At 34.5% G+C, this 17328-nt stretch overlaps 1 protein-coding gene across 11 annotated transcripts in view; it reads right to left on the reverse strand.

Annotated features, from left to right (window-relative positions):
* ATG7 (autophagy related 7) overlaps window positions 1–17328 on the reverse strand; it is a 112070-nt gene that overhangs the window by 29884 nt on the left and 64858 nt on the right. Inside the window, exons 19-20 of one of the 11 annotated variants that reach the window (XR_011144030.1) lie at window positions 15130–15244; window positions 11139–13734 (exon numbers count right to left, since the gene is read on the reverse strand). The exons of 6 other annotated variants lie outside the window; for them this stretch is intronic. The gene's annotated coding sequence lies outside the window, so the exon portion shown is untranslated. Of the gene's footprint in view, window positions 1–2811; window positions 2939–11138; window positions 13735–15129; window positions 15248–17328 lie in introns of those variants that run through there. 4 more of the 11 variants (XR_011144028.1, XR_011144026.1, XR_011144029.1 and 1 more) reach the window with 4 other exon arrangements.

Here is a 17328-nt window from a genome sequence, read left to right on the forward strand (position 1 = left end):
TGCAAGCTCTGACGTCGCTTGACACATCAAGAAACAAATCAAAGTAAAAGAAATGAAAATTAACTTCTTGCATGGAAAGTGCCCAATACTTCCTAGATGTTAGCTGTAACGTACCCCACCCTTGGTAGATATGTCATACTGACTACTCTACTATTTTCTTTTACTACTGCATTTAATTTTGTACCTATATGAAGAAGATAACAAAAATGAAATTTAAGGATTTTGTGGCCCACTACCTAAATTCACCCTTCTGCTGTCTCACATCTGTCTGCATTCCCTGCTCAGAAAAGGCACATAAACTTTGTGTTGAAGTGCAGTGCTCTTACTGTATTTTTGGAATATTTAGAAACAACTTTTAAATTAGGTACACTATGAAAAGCATGAACTGTAATCACTTTTAAAAGAAAATCTACTTCTCAGTATAGTAAAAGAGAAGATCTAGAATGAAGATGAAGACCTCTCTCTTTGTACTGGTAATGAAATACAAAAAATCTTGAGGCTTCACCACATTCTTGTTGCACAGGCTATTTCTTTGTTTGTAAAATATAAGTGTTCAAGGCAAAAGTCCCCGCCCAGAACTGAACAGCAGAATCATTTCTGTTCACCTTCATACAAATGAAGCCTGTATTGCTTATAATGAGAGCTGGTTTGCGACTTGTCCCTTTTCTCTAAGCTAACCTTTATCTTAATTAGCAACCAGGTTTCAATACTCTTATATTCAAAGATGCGACTTCCCTACAAACAACACCACAATAAACACTACAGTAAACGAAACAAAGGGCAGGTATAATCTTACTTTTTTGACTGCAAGGCAAAATTCAGTCAAAACAAACACTTAAGAGGGTGTTTAATTTAGTTAAGATTAAGGCCAAACAAGCAAAGTGAGCTCTGAATTCAAGACTATTTTCCTCCAAGCAGGAAAAAGAATATCTTTAAAAACAAGTGACAGAGGATTTTTTTGCTCCAAATACTACAATATCCAACACATTCAACTAGGGAAAAAAACCAAAAGAAAACTGGCACACACTAAACAACTATCCTCTGATTGCTAAATTTTGTTCTATTTAAACAACTAAAAGAAAACCAGCATGAAAGCACAAATATTTCCAAACACCAACACTTACTCAGCCTTTTAAGAGATGCTTTAACCTCTTTCCTATTTCTCAGAACACCACAGACAATAGAGGCCTGAGTTTCCAAGTGCAAATATATTCTAATATACTAGATCTTAGTCAGCACCTTGCATAACTTAGGGGACTACATTTGCACACAGCTAGAGACTTATCTCAACAGCTGTCTACATTCAAAATAAAACCAACCCCTCCAACAAAGAATTCCATCCCTATAGCACCGTACAGCCACAGCTACGATTCTGATTTATAGTTAGCTAAGCAGTTAACTAAACAGAACAGAATAAACATCGATTATGTCTACACTGACTGCAGCCTGACCACAGCACAGTCAGATGCAGGCTTTCGGGTCCTCTTGGTTGCCTGGAACTGCACACCTAGAAATGCACTATGGAAAAAACAGCAGGGGAGGATGGTGCAGGGCGATGGGGAGGGGGACGTTAGCTTCAAGCCATTTTGGATGACTATTCAACACTACTGCTTCTCTGGGAGCACTAGCCAGATACATCTATGAAAATTTTTCATAACTTAATTGCAAGTCTTGCAAGTTAAGTTTACTTTTCAGTTGTATGTTCTTACTTGATCGATCTTTTTAAATTGCTTTTGAAGGACTCTTAGGAACCCATGAAAACAAAGAAAACCAAGAGCTACTACGAAGAGGTGGAAGACATCTGTGAAGGCACGCACACCTGAAATTCAAGCTATATCCCTCCTCTTTCTTGTCTTATTCAAATATTTGAGGAATAACAATATCAGTACTCAGAAAATGCCATTCCCTTGTATCAACTAACCACACACAGGGCAAGATAACCTGCTTCTTGCAGGTTCAGTTTATTTGCCTAACATTTCCAAAGAATCACAATACATTGTTTAAATCATGATATAACACTCTACAAACATTAACCCATGTCAGTTCAGCTCCTGTATTAACAGCAAACACTCCCTTCAAATAATAACTAGCAAATAATGTTAGACATAGCCCCTACACATTAGCATATTTTAGGAGCTAAGTGCATGCAAAGGCCACTGATCAAATTTACACTTAGTGATGTTTGCATCCCACTGTTCAAATATCTAAAAGTGAGTATTTTAATAAATCGGAACGAAAGTTAACTGCTGAACTGAGGGGAAAAAAATGACTTAAGCCACTTCCTGCACAATTTCTGTATTCTTTTAAATCCCTTCCTTAGCAACAGAATCAACAAAGCATAATTACAAAGTTAACTTATTATCTACTTCAGTTCATTGCTTGAGCTTCTTATTTTCTCTACCATTCAGCTAAATGTGTCAGAGTTCATTATAAGAAATAGTATTATTCAAGGACCTAAAACTTAAATGGTAATATGGGGGTCTAATTTGCTGAAGGTACAATCTACTTATTTACGTTTTTATTTATATTTTATATCAGTGAAGAGGGAAAAGTGTGAGAACTTTTCACAAAGAAATCAGTTTCAATTGAGGCAGGATGACTGAGAAAGTGGCAAGAACTGCAAGACAATGCAATTAGAAATTTTGCAATACCTGCACGCTCACTTATTAAGCTTGAATTTCTCTTATTTTCCCAAGGAAAAGTTATTGAAGACAGCTGAGAAAAGTCTGTTACATAAGGAAAAGCTTTCAAAATGTGAACACATACTTTTTTTCAAAATTCAATCCTATTAATTACAAATTAATTTATAACCTGAAGATGTTGACCGGCATCGAGTAACTTCAAGGCGTTGAAGATCTCAAGAGATTACTGCATATAAGAAGTCTGATAGATGTTGAGAAATTCCTCAGGGGAGCCACTTTTTTAAAAAATTCCTCATCTGTGAAAAATCAACAGTAGCACTACAAGCATCATATACCTTATTCAGGTGCAATCTACTCTAAAATCCCTCCCCATTTTAACAGAGAAAGTCACCTGGAGCTATATTTGTAAAAACAGCTGCAAAAAATGTATATATTTTTTTTCAAAATTACGAATTATAAACGTAGCTCTTAAAATGGTAAGCTCCACAGTAACTGTAACTGACAACATGACACAGGAATATCATGAAATGCTGTTAAATTTAAATTAAAAGATTTGAATTTAAATATAAACATATAATTTTAATACAAATAACAGGAAGCAGAAAACTGTATCTGCCCTTTAGAAAGAACTACAGGAATACATTAGCATTACTATAACAATTGTGAAAAGACCATGCCTAAAAACCTGATTTTGTTATCAATGCATTGATGCTCGGAGGTACTCTGTTTGAAAGCCTGCTGTGAAGTTATGCTGGAGTTCCAGTAGACTACCATTGAGTAAGAACCTTGTTGTTCTCCTGCATATGAGGGAAGTGATAAATATCTGGTATTTGGAAAAGACTTTATGATGTTTGGATTTTGTACCAGCAAACTACTCACACACACACTGTGGTACATCATCACATGATACTGAACTTTTCCAAGAAAAATCTAATAAAATGAAAATACTTTATTACCATGAACTCTTGTTTCTTAAAAGTTACATAATTACTGTGTAATCTCCTATAAGATCTTATTTAACTTTAATTATTCACTTGAATATGAGCATTAGCTCATAAAATAAATCGTTTCATTAAAAAAAAGTCTTTTTTCCTTCACTGTATATACATTGTTTACCACAAGCCAAACTGTTATTTCATATATGTGAAAAGAAAATTGGACCGAATACATATGATAAAAACTATTGGCAAAGACAGCACAGAGCTTGCCATTGCGAAAATAGGATTCACAAGAAATGTCTTTTACTTTTTCCAAAATAAACAAATTTTAAAAATTACAAGAAAGAAAAAAATGTATGAAAGAAAAATAGATTTTTCAGGTAATTCTGAATATCCAAGTTCTTTAAATTATCTTTGAAAGACTTACATATTTCAATTGTACGTGCATCAAAACACCAGGGTCACTACACTGATTAAATATAAAGACAGAAAGTTATGAATTAATATTTTTATTCAAGTAGGCTTGATACATTAAAGACAGTATTTTTCACTTGGTTAACAAGAGTGAAAACTTGTAATTACCCCCTTAAAATTCTGGTTAGATCTTGTAGAATTTATTTTTACAGTCTGTGGCTTCCATTAATTTTTATTTGACCTTGCTTTGTCGACGGCCTACGATATAATCTATTCCGGTCTGATAAGGTATTCTATTGCCTTAATTTCAGGGATCAAGAGAGAGTATACATTTAAAAAACAAAGCTCTGATAGACAGTGTGCATGATTCACTGCAGCCTAATAGTTAATTTCAAGATAGGAATTCGTCACACATACGGTGTTTTGCACCCCTTCAGTTTTCAGCTAGGGAAGAGAATTGTTTTCAAGCAAATGTGTGCTTATAAAAATTAGAGTGAAACGCTTTCAATAAACAGCTCGATCGCATAAAACTTACACAAATTCTGTTCTTAGAAAAGTTCTGCAGGTGCAGAATTTCTAAAAGGAATCTCAAGGATGGAGTGTTAGCAGATAAGGTAGACACAAGTTAGGGAGAAAACATACTGTAAAACTGCTACATAATTTCACTATTCTAAATATTTTCTAAAATGTATTATACTTACGATGTATATTTTTATATTATCGTTAATGTCAAATGTCAATATTATCATTTATGTTACCATTAAATTACGATTTCATATTATCTTTAATGTATTAAGACTCATATATGATATTAAATACCATCAGCTATTTTATAATGTTCCTTATCCAAAACTATCCAGCTAAGACAAATTTACATTTCTTTTGACTTTGCAACAGTCAAAGGTAAATGATGCTCACACCTATGAAATACTCGCTTTTAAAATTATTTTAATGCTAGTAATTTTCCCACTATTTTTCTAAATTTTACAGGTGGGAAAATGATTAAAGTTAGACTGAACACCCTGACAAAAAGCTATATAAGAGCAGAAACAAAATGGGATCGAATTCCAGGAATCTTGATTGCTCCTTTTCTGCTGGTAATGCACCTCGCATTCTAAACCCCAAACAAAAATAAAAGATGTGAGAAGTTTAATGGCAAATGGAGCTGTCCTTTTATCCCTGTTACAGCTGCAAATTTTGGTTCAAATGTAGTTGTTATGATAAAAGTCACACTTTTACAACACAGCACAAAACACTGTCAGATTAGAAGCCTTAACTTTCTTGTTAGCATAAATACTTTGCCTTTCAACTCCTTGATTTCCTCTTCCATAATAGCTTCAAGAAGATCCTAGCAGGTATAAACATGCTCTCTTTTAATTACAGAACTGGATTACTATTGTAACTGATTCCCAGTTTCAGCAAATTATAATCAAGTACCCATAGTGCATAATAATCATTTAATGGCTGAAAAACTATAATAAAGCAAGCTTTAATGAAGAATGCTGGAAACTGGCCAGAATTTTATGGCAGTGTACTCAAATAGAGTTATAATCTGCATTTAAGATTAAGACACGCTTTTAATCCAGACGGCCAGAATTAAAAAGACAGTGAAGTCAAATTTTGATTAAAAGTTAGTACAACGTGAAAGTAACAAAATTCTCCCAAGTAAACTGCTGCTAATTATTTCAAATACAGGCTGCATGCTCATTTTGCATCACGAAGAACTTTGAGGAAAATACAATATGAATGTGTTACTTTCTTTAATAATTTACTTATTTGCTAACTTTTTGGACAAAAAGCTCAGAATTATTCAACAGCACTAAATCTACCCGTTGGTGTTTATTTGGGGAATTACTTTTGAGAATTCCATAAAAAAAATGTAAAGGAATTTGCAAAATGAATCACAAATTATTTCAGATAAGTATGCAGAAAATTTTAAGATATAGCTGAGTAAATTACAGCTGCTGCAACAGCAAGTTTTGACTTAAACACAACTTCAGTATCGCACTACTACTACAGAAGAAATCCAAGGTTCTATTTGGTCACCCCTCCTTTAAGTCACTTGGAGCTGCCGACACTATCTAGTAACGTCAGCTTTCCCAGATTCATCTCCAAGTCAGCCAAGAGGACCTGAGATTTGCTCTTTGGAATAAACCCTACTGTAGAAAGACTGTTCATCATTACGGACTTGTCACTGAATGTGTGGGAACAGGTAGCTTTCTGTATGGCTTCAGAAAGCACTGCATTCTGTGAGTGTGAATAGCCCCATCTGAGATGAAGGCCAGTTAGCCCAAAATCATTCTTCAGCAATTTGGAAGTTAAAATAGCACTTTGTTTTATTGAGCACTATAGCAGTAAGATTTTGTTTTTTAATGGTCTTCTTTCTGCTTCTATGAGTTCAATAAAGATACCACCGTGGAGAAGCACACATAGCTGATGATTTCTCAGTTCCTATGTAATAAATTTTTTTTTTTTTTTAAATCTTTTGCAAGGGTTTTTATGTTGTTAAAGTAGAACCTCTGTAATATTTGTCAACAAACTAGAAATCAAGGAATTCAATCAAGGCTAACTTATACCAAAACAATAACTCTACTACCCCCTTAAAATATGCAAGCAACGACTCAGCTGGTACATTTACTTTTCTTAGTCTGAAGCTTACACCCATTTCTTTGATGTTTTTGCTGAGGTCAAGCCAGCACTGAACCATGATATAAATGATTCCCTCACAGTTACAAGTCAGAAACACTGGTTCCGACAAAAATAAATAAGGATCTCCTGTGAGGATCTATTTAGCATAGACAGCGTGCAACTCCCAACGTCTAGAGTAGCATCAGTTCATAGCGTCACATTAAAAGAGTTGAGAAAAATTTGCTGAAAATATGCGTGATACATAGGTTTGGCAGAAGAGTAGGAAACTGAGGCTCAAGTGTCTGTCTGAAACCCCAGGCAATAGGTTCATACCGGCTACATGATATTTTTTCATTCTAAAATTTCATAATCCCCTGTGCAAAGCTAGCTCAGGGTTAGTAAAATATTATTGAAATGAATCAAAATCACAAAAAAGAATAATGCATCAGCGTAACTTGTTTTGAATTAAAAATTATTCCTCTGATGATAACAAAAACTCTTGGATTGTCTGCAGATTGAGCAGTAGAAAGTAAACTTTGCCCAAAAGCAAGACAGCGAGCTGTTATGGGCATGCAAGTGCTATCCCGTTGGGCAATAAGCAATCCAGTGATGCTAGTTCTCCCCTCTACCTCAATTTTTAACACAAAACTCTTTTGCAGTATCAACAGTACTAGAGTTTCTGCTGTAGTAAGAGCTGCTGGTGTTGCATTAATTCTGCATTAGTTTATTGTGCCAGTAAAATATGAACTGTCACTTGCTGTAGTTTACAGACAGGACTGGAAAAGTCAGTATCAACATAAATATTATTATGGTAGACTAATCATCAAAAACAGCCCAGAAAGAAGAAAGCAAGAAAAATAGATAAAACTATGTGTGTGAATTCATTAATGAAAAATACAGAAGAAAATTAATTCAGGAGAAAAATTCAAACTTGCCAACATAATTACAAAATATAGGAGAAAGTAGAAAGAAAGCAGCTGCCCCATGTAACTGAGCTCTTCTGGCTCTTCCTCTAGAACGCGTGGAGATCAATGAAAGGATATCATGCTTAGGCCTGCAGCTGCATTTGCTAATCAGAATAGCATTTACTCATGTTCCAAAGCTCTCCTGTCTCTCTACTGATATATCAGTATTCTTACTGTAATTAATTTAAAAAAATATAAAATACCATACTGAAACAAATGTTGGAGAACAAATTATTATAAATTATGCCAGATCATTGTCTTGTTTATTTGTGCAATGCTTGCAATTGTTTTCAAGCCAGTCATAAAAATTCCTGACTCGCTAGGAGTCCATTCATGAAGGCAATGAATTTCCAGAGGACCTGATTTTTTCATGCAACTCAAGAGAAATATTTTTGGATACAAATTAACAAAAAAAAGTTTTTTAACTAATAGTTGTATTCCTTAAAATGAGCAAAACTTGCCTAAAACATAAATAATGAAAATTAAAAAAAAATAAAGACCACAAGTCCTGCAACCTAAATACAATACCCATTGTCCAGACTTTCCTATTTCCATGAAGAACATCTGCTTTTCATTTCGGATGAGAACATTCTGCTAAAATTACTAATATACTAGGTTTTAATTTAATTGTAGTATTTCAAAGAGGACAACTTTAGCTACGATCAGATCACTGTTCCATAACTGCACATTCATATTCTAACTCTGGAAACAACAACAATTAAAATCTAATGTCGAATCCTTGTTGAAATAAGTTTTGATGATCTCAGAGTGAACGGTAGTTCTCATCCGAAAAAAACACCACATAAAACTCAGACCAACTGGCAGCATGTATCACTGTTTAGCCAAGAAAAATTTGGCTAGCAACTTGATATCTTTGAAATTCCAAGAACTTCCAGTATTTTTCTGTGAAGAAATACTCACTTGCCAGAGATAAAAAGGAGACATCGAATGCACTTAAGTCAATGGTGAGAACAACAATGACAATCTCCTCTCTGGTATTTCATTTATTTGGCTGTTCTGATTAGCGTGTAAAGATACACAGAGAAGAGATCCGACTTCATAAGAACATTTAATAACAAAAAGGGGCCTTATGCTTTTTGCCTAGAGTGTGGAGGGGTGAAGATGTATACGGGAATCGTTACTAATGTAAACACGCTCAAGCTAACAACAAAAGAATAAAACATGTGACCTAACAAGCTGACAACAATTTTAATATAAAAGACTGCAAATTACAATAGAACAGATTCAGTCTGTTCTATCTGAAAGCAGATCCAGCTTTTTCATGTGCTCCACTGTTTCACAGAATTCTGCTAGAATCACAGCAATATTTAGGAGAGAAAGTATAAAATACATAAACAACAATATAAAATACAGAAAACTCCAATATAAAAGCCTGACAGAAAACGTATGAGTTGAAAACAGACGAACTCATGTCTGAACTCACTTCTAGTCAGGGCAGGTACCTGTTTTTGACAATGCATATATAACATTTAAAGGGAAAGACAGAGGTTCCTTTGTTTTTAGGGCAGTAAGTATATACAAGTTTCCTTTAGGAGCATTTTCCTTTAGGAAATTACAGTAGATCAGATATTAGACTCAGGCAGGGAGAAGCAAGATAATGAAAAAAGTGAAAAATCTCTTTCTCTAAGAACTTCAGTTAGTGTTTAAAATGTAACTATTGATATTTAATTGCCAAATCTGTGAAGTAACCGGACTTAACAGCAGATAAACATTAGAATAATACTTCTGGTACAAACTGCCCCACACAGGAGCACAGGCGAGGAAGGTTGCTGAGAAGGAGCAAGGGACTGAAAGAATACTTCCCCCAAATGACTGTTAAATTACACTTGATACTTAGCATTCAAGAAAAACAGGTACTGACAATTTCTTATTGCCCAACTAGAATATAATTATTAGAAGATTTGTGTTTGTACAAGAAGAATTGGAAATCAAACTGTGTTTCAGATGACTAAATTGACTTTACAAGTACAAAGAGGATAAGCACTGAGGCACGTCAATTATGCTGCGAATCCTTAAAATGGCATACAGTCCATCTCACACAAAGTAACCTAAGAAAACAAATGAAATATCAATGCAGCACTTCATCCTAATTTTAAGCGTTGGTCTTTGTAAACAAAAAAAATTTAAATAATTTCTGCTACCTAACCACTTAACGGCTTCACAGCAACTACTAATGTAATTCCCCTAAGTTCTCAAGTATTTGTTGAAAATGAAAGATTAGTATGAAAGAAGAAAAGATGAAAGAAAATTTCTGAATTTTTTTAACATGACAACCTTCTCACAAAAGACTGCAAAGAAAGAACCATTTACGAATTAAATGTTGCATGGTTCTCTGATAGAAAATCAAGTCCACTGTTGAAAAGTAAATTATTTGGAAGCATTCCTGTGTCAACTTCAGTGCTACTGTTACAACACAATAATACAAATATAACAAATACCTAGAACCGTTTACTCAAAGAGTTGACCAATATATGAAGCAGGTTTGTAAATCCGGAAGCAGGAAAGATTCACATTTTAATTTCAAATCACACAGTGTGAATCATTATGCACACGGAAAATAAAACACAGATGATACAAAGTAGAAATTCAACACTAAGGTAGAGCGATACGGATCAAATACCAAGAGAAAGTATGGATGACACAGGAGATGAGAGAAAGTGTGGTGACATAGTTGAACACAGTTAACAGATGGGATTGAAGTAAATGGATGAGAAAGCATAAATTCATTGCAGAAATGACAGCAATGACACATCTTCAAAAGCTAAAGCAGTACTCAGAAGAACAAAAAATAACTGTAATGGAAGGCTGAGACAAAACTATACTGGAACAGGACTTGAGCATTTTACAGTAAAACGGAAAAACAGAACAGAAGGATGAGACCTTTTGAATAAAGGAAAACATTTGTGGTCCACGAATGAAATAATCCCATATATATAGTACCTCTCCCCCCTAAAATAATCACAGTAAAAGAGAAACTGGGAAAGTATCTAAGAAAAAGTTGTATATAATTATAGTGGTTTGCCTATTATCAACCTCAGTGACTATGTCAGTTTAGGCACAAGGGAGAAAATAAGAGCCACCTTAGTCCAAACAGTCTTAAAATACCTTTGGGTGGGATACACTGAGAAAAATTAGCTGAAAGCTTGCAAGACAAGATAGATTCCAGCTGTTCTTTGTGGACTAACAGATTTTTCCTATTTGTCAGTAGCATACAATATTGGTAGGAGAACATTCTCATTCTTCCTTCTCTCCTCCATCTCTAGAGACATACAGAGTGGTCTGCTAAAGTACTTTAAGATTCTGATTTTGTAATGCCTTGTATAGTGTGGAACAAGAAATGAAAGTTAATATATCCCAATGCAATTTGAAACATAGGTTTTGCAAGTCAGCATGCAATGTTTCAGATGAGAAGATGCTCTCGACATCGGTTCTGCAGACATTCCACAACAGTGTAAATGATAAGGCACATGTATCTCCAGTAAGAACAAAACATTCAGGGCAGTCAGGTGCATTTTATTTTATTTTATTTTAAACAGTGCTCATGCAGTTCAGAACGACTCTCCTCTATGCTTCTCTATTACTTACATTTACTGTGAGTCTAAACACATACACTGCACCAGCGTGTCTCAAAACCACGTAGTGTATAAAAGCATTTGAAAAGCAATCATTTAAGCAGGCTGTGGCATAAAGCACACTGTCTTTTCATGACATTTAAAAAAAAAAAAGCATACTCTTAACTGGAGTTAATATATCACTTTCAAACACTCTCACATATATTAAGCATGTTAGCTTAAGAAACTATACAATATGCATCTAGATTATTCCTTTCTCTCTACTTTCCCTTGCTATATCTAACCAGAGACTCACGGCCCAATCATTAAAAGGTTAAAAAAAAAAAACAAACACCACAGTATAGATCAAAAATTATAGCTCTTATTTAAAAAAAAAAAAACCCTTAAAACATTCCCCCCTTAAAACAGGGGAATGTTTTAACAATGTTGAGAGCTTAATTTGATAATCAAACACTATTTGGAGAGGAAAAAAAATATCAAGGAATAGTTAGATGAGAAAACTATTACTGCTCTTGATACAGTTTTGTCTTAAATGCAGAAAGTTAAAAATACTGGGAAAGAGCTTTTCTCGATTTACTGAAATCCAATTTCATACTGGATTTCATCCAGGTCTGTACCTCAAAGGCAAAAGGGACTTAGTCATATTTTTACACAGTTAAATTCTTGAGTCACATTACAGAGGGAGAATCAAATGAAACTAAAGAACAATTTCTGCCATTAAGTATCTTCTTTTTATAGTCTTGTCCATAAGAAACAAATGTAGTAAAACTGCATTTCAAAATGTAAATCCCTTTCATCATCAGTTATTCTCATTCATGTACTAACAGTCACACTTAGACATATAACACTAATTCATTGTAACACAAGAGCAAATGATAACCAATCAAGTAATTCTAACATCCCAATAAGTAATATGTAATTAACTAAATGCCAAAATAATAACCCTTCTGAAACATCTCTGCAGTACTACAGACTTCATATTATGGAATGGAATGCAACTGTCTGGTACTGTTAGAAGAAGTTACTGGATATCAGACTAGCCTCTGAGCTGGGTTAATGAAGCAATGTTAAAATACAGCCAATTTTGTAGAGTCAAGATTAATGGAATGGTCAAATTGATGTGATACACATACAATAAACCCTTAATTCACATCAAAAAGAGACCTTGCAGCAACCCAGTCCACCACAATACTGTAAGCAAATTCATATTTCATCTGCTCTTCTAACTGCACTAACACCGTGACTAAATCTTGGAGATGCTGCAGAAAAAACAAATACAAAATTAATTCACTGATTTCTACAGCCACATCTTCTCAGACTATACGCTGCCTGCTTGCCCGAGACTTGCTGTCTCTGGTCTTCTAGACTCCTCTATGTCTCTCTCAAATACAATCATTGATAGCTTGCTCATTCAGCCTACCTAGTACTTCAACCAGCTCTAGACTCCCTTCAAATGACAACAGCTGCCAATTCCTGTTCCCAGGACAGTACAGTTTAGATTTTCGGTGAAAGTCAATTCTCACCTCGCTCTCCTAGGTTCTAAGTATCACAAATGAACAGTCTATTGATATTCTCATCACTCATCCTTATGCTTTCTCCTACATCTTTCCAGATACTGACTACTCTCACCATCTCTCCCATTCAAGACCCAGACTAGACACCTTTCCCTAGGAAGTCAACAGACCAGTTTCGCTCTCATGTATAGAAACAATAAGTCAATTAAGAAACATGCTTAAGTTGATGTCCTGATCATGTCAATTCTGATGCGTGCCATGTCAGTTAAAAACCGTACTGATTTAGTTTGCCTGTGCAAAGGCCTAGTTTTCTACTTTCTGTAAACTATCTAGCAATTGAGGCTTAAAGATGACTACAACGAAATTCATCATCAGTTCAGCATCAGTTGAAGGTTGTCAGACCTGCTGATTCATTTTATCAGCATTTACTGTGCTTCATTAAGTCTAGATCTAAATATGTTTTCACCAAAATAATGAAGTTATATATAACTCAAAGCAGCAGCACCTATAAATCCTTCAAGCCTTTGGCAACTCCTTTAATCCAAAGTAATCATGTTTCCTTGTATAAAAAGTCTTGTGATGTCTGTAATAGCATCTCACTATAGCAACAACAGTCTCAGTGTTATGGCTCCCTTGCATGCCTGAAGTATTAATCAGATCACATATATAAATATGAAATTAGAATACTCATGATACTTGCTCTGACACAGATATACTAACCAGAACTCCCCACAGAACTAAAAAAAGAAAATGAAAAGAAAAAAAAGAAAAAAGTACAATATAGATCTAGACTGTGAAGCTGCTTTTGAAACCAGAATCAATCATTGCAACTTTCTGGTTATTCCTTTACTCTCTTCACTCTTCCCTTCCTATTAAAGTAACATTCCTAAACAGGCAGTTTATTCCATAAGCAATTTCTGCTACTACAGGAGTTCTTTGCTTTTTGGTTTTAAACAGAAGAGGGGGAAGTGAAATCCCACATTACAATTGAGATGAAGAATAGTAGATTTTATGGTAGAGATGGTGAATATCACTTTCCCCTGAAAGCAAAAAGTAAGAGATAAAAAAGTATAAATAGATATTCTAAATACATATTAAACAATATTAAACTACATACTATACCTTAAATTCTGGACTAAATCCAGAAAGGAAAATATCAACCAAGTAGCCCCGACCACCATTAAATATAACTCCAGGAAAGGCAACTACCAGGCAGTACACAGTAGCTGAGTGTTTAAACTATTTCATCACCCATATAAAAGTGTGAGCTTGAGTTTCACAATTGGGACTCATTCCAAAGGTTGTCCCCAGTTAATCCACCCCACCCTGTGGGGAAGCAAAGACAGCTGGAGAGGATGACAACCATATCAATAACCATGCATGCTGCTGGCATGTATATGTGCTAGCACAGTTGGCCAAACTTGGTATACATGATTTGGTATGTAATTTTCTCACAGGAGCTTGTCTATTACATTATGCTCCTAGAGAAAATCTGAAGTACTGTGAAAGCAACAAGAAAGTCTGCCAGCCCGGCTGCTCTTCAGACTACATTCAGGCTTCCTTTAACGACAAAGTTTACACAGACTGCCCAGCAGCCATTCACATATGAAAGCTACAATAGATGATCTTTAATTCTTTTATCTGAATGACTTCATTTATTTTTCATAACTCTTAAAAATATTTCTTACAGTCAGTCAAACTCACGAAAAGAAGGTTCTTTTACAGGTCAGAAGTGACATCTCATTTTGTATTTGCCCTGCCTTTGTCCATTGCCTTTTTAATACTACTCAGAAATATAATCAAGCCTCATAATCTCTAAGATAATCATCAGATAAGTGCCTTTCCTTGAAAACGTGTAAGATATCAGAATTTATTACAAATAAAGTTATTTGCCTGTGGAGAAGGGGATAAAGCTAATTTCAGTTACTAGTGTACTCTACCATTTTTACAAAAATATCAGTATGCATATGTGATTTTTACAAAAATCACAGATGCAACAGTACAGTGCAGTATTGCCACTATTATAGTATGCGCTGTGTGTGGTAGAGGCAGATCCAGATATTAGCGCATATAAATCACTCATTCATAAAAAAGGCTATAATTGCCAGCTAACACAATTAATACGAAATACGTGGTTTTACAAGGGTTATTCAAAGAGACAGTATTTGTGGGAAGAATGAGTCATAGGATAGCAAACTTCATATACTATAGTTACTTAAAGTGAGAAGACAAAAGGAATCGGAATTTAAGATTTTCTTTTTTTTTTAAAGTAAGAAACATTAGCAAAAACAGCTGTTGTAATAATTTTAAAGAGCTTTGTTATGCCTTTATATTCTTCCCCAGTAGCTTTTTCTTTTTAATTTTCATTTTGGGTTTGCTATTGTTGGCACATTGTTTTAGTAGACATTAGATAAACAAACTTCAATAACACAGACCTTTTAAAACTCCATCTCTTAACATCAATCCTTTGAGAAGTTAGAAGGGAAGCAATGACTTAATTTTCTCAGGTTTGTGTGTGCATCCCGTTCTCTATTTCCGTGACTTTTCTTCCTGCTTTGATTAGTGACAAAATAAAGAGCATCTTAGATGTCATCTCCATCCAAATTAGAGTTTACATCTTTTCCTCAACTATGTATGCATTTTTTGTATTTATTGTTTCACCTAAATAATTTCACATTTCTCTTGCAAGGGATCGTATTCACTGTCAGGAATGATTGTGTCAGTACTTAAAAGCTTCTTTGGAAAATTATTTCATGTAAATAAGTATTCAAACAGAACCCATATTTTAAGATGATAAAGCATTAACATGCTCACAACTTACAGATCCTAGAATATTTTTCAAAAATCACTTCTATAATCTCAGTGCTTTAATTCAATTCCACATAGACTAATTTTATGGTGTTTACTTACTCTTGTATTTTAACTGGAATAATAATAATAATAATTTTAACTAATTCACTTAGTTTGCTATAAAAGAATCATTTGCTGTAAAAGAATGCTATAAAACAATCATTTGTCTTATTACTGAAGCATAAAATATCATAACTACACGTACCCCTTCATACACAGATTTCAGCATAAGAGCTATGCATAATCTTAGAGTTCCCTGAATTCACAGAAGGACAGAAACATGCATGTAGTTCATAGTGCTTTAACTGAGGACAACACTTACGTGAGACCTCAACTGAGATAATTTTGAAAGGGATATTTATGAATAAATTAAGGACTATTCGTAGTAAATTTATTATACGAAAATTATCTGAGGTTTATTTAGGTTTCTTTTTTATGCATTACAGAATCATATTATTATTTCTTTTACCTTACAAGAATCTTTCAGCCCTCTCACATTGTTCACAGGCTTTCTTTAGTGAGGCACATAAATACGCTCTGCTGGAACAGAGCTGTGTACTCCCCTTCTCCCTGTGGGATTCACGGAGTGATTTCTCCGGTCCCACTTTTTGGAGTCCATAAAAATTGTTCCTTTCAAACTTCTGAATCCTGGCATATTTGCTTAGCATGTTCAACCTGCATAATGCAGCACAAAGCACAAGCAGTCTGACTGTTCCCTTCAGCAGTAACGTCACATGTGAGACTAAGTGATGACCTGTTTGGTTCCAAAATTATTTTGACTGCTGTATTTGTTTCGCATCTGTGCAAAGATTATTATTCTTTGTTCTGTGACATTCTAGATAAGCGACTGAAAGTTTCCACGATATCGATAATCATCTACTGAAAATCAGTGACTATATACAACGTTTAATTTTTTTTTAATGTGCTAAAGAGCATCAAAACTACCGACATCAAAGTCTAAGGATTTGCACTTGGCCCTCCTGCCATTGATGACAAAGTGCTAAAAAGCTGAGAAAGTTAGACACAACTGATAATATTTACTTTGTATTATCTTGCTTTGCTTGCAGAGGGATGTGCAACTCCCATTTTAATTACTTGCCTGTGCTTTTGTATGTTAAGAGCTTCTGGTTCAATTTCTAACTCCAGTTATCATCCAGATATACATAGTTCTTCTCCACTGATATCCTTCTTACTGATGTTTAGTCATGGTTTTCAATTCATACTAAAACGTGCATCTCAGTTTAACTTTGTTAAAGAGTATGTTGCAGGTTTCAAGATATCTAACTTCTCCCCCTTACCAAAGCCATTTACATTTACTCAGTAAACTACAGTATTTTAAGGTTGCCATATAAAAATAAAATGACTTCAAAAATCATCACCACACCTCTACAGCAACAAAAGTTTATCAGTATATGAAAAACACATAATATATAAATTCAAAACCTCACAAGCACCTCTTATGAATGAAATATTATATATGAAGTACAGTTCTGATTTGTTGTTTCAGTGTCCCAGGCTCCCTTAATAGCTATAGAATGCAACAACTCACAGCCAGTTTGAAGCACATTACCAGGTATCCTGGACACATTAATTAAGGACCACTACCAAGTTTCCAATTTGCAGAAGTAACAAAAATCACTTTTTTTAAGCATTTTATCAGTGAGTAGTGTTAATCACTGTAGTATCATTAAAAAGTACTAACTTAGACTGGAAGGTGGGAAGCAGCTGACGGGAAGATATACTCTGCAAGTAGAGTGGATGACTATCAAGATTTAATTGCTTGG

The sequence above is a fragment of the Struthio camelus genome, chromosome 14 (assembly GCF_040807025.1).
Source record: "Struthio camelus isolate bStrCam1 chromosome 14, bStrCam1.hap1, whole genome shotgun sequence".
NCBI lineage: Eukaryota > Metazoa > Chordata > Aves > Struthioniformes > Struthionidae > Struthio > Struthio camelus.